Raw genomic sequence first — 757 nt, forward strand, 5'->3', positions numbered from 1 at the left:
CCCCGGCTACAGTATGCTCCTCTATTCCCCCCGGCTACAGTATGCTCCTCTATTCCCCCCGGCTACAGTATGCTCCTCTATTCCCCCCGGCTACAGTATGCTCCTCTATTCCCCCCGGCTACAGTATGCTCCTCTATTCCCCCCGGCTACAGTATGCTCCTCTATTCCCCCGGCTACAGTATGCTCCTCTATTCCCCCCGGCTACAGTATGCTCCTCTATTCCCCCGGCTACAGTATGCTCCTCTATTCCCCCGGCTACAGTATGCTCCTCTATTCCCCCGGCTACAGTATGCTCCTCTATTCCCCCGGCTACAGTATGCTCTTCTGTCCCCCAGCAACAGTATGCTCTTCTATTCCCCCGGCTACAGTATGCTCTTCTGTCCCCCGGCAACAGTATGCTCCTCTATTCCCCTGCTACAGTATGCTCCTCTGTCCCCCGCCCCCGGTATGCTCCTCTGTCCCCCGCCCCCGGTATGCTCCTCTGTCCCCGCCCCCGGTATGCTCCTCTGTCCCCCGCCCCCGGTATGCTCCTTTATATTAATAGTCTGTTTCTTACAATATGGTTGCAATATTAGAAGTAAAACCCATTCAGTGCAGCGTAAACTTATAGCGACTATGAAAAATGGAATCGAGAGCTTTTTCAGTCTTCTATTTTTAAAGTACATAGCTGAATAAACAGGAAAAAAAGCTACTGTCTTCTATGGGATATTAATGTCCTAAACACAATCATCTTCCAAAAAAGAAAAAGAAATGCCAC

This window comes from Bombina bombina, chromosome 4 (genome assembly GCF_027579735.1).
Source record: "Bombina bombina isolate aBomBom1 chromosome 4, aBomBom1.pri, whole genome shotgun sequence".
Lineage (NCBI taxonomy): Eukaryota > Metazoa > Chordata > Amphibia > Anura > Bombinatoridae > Bombina > Bombina bombina.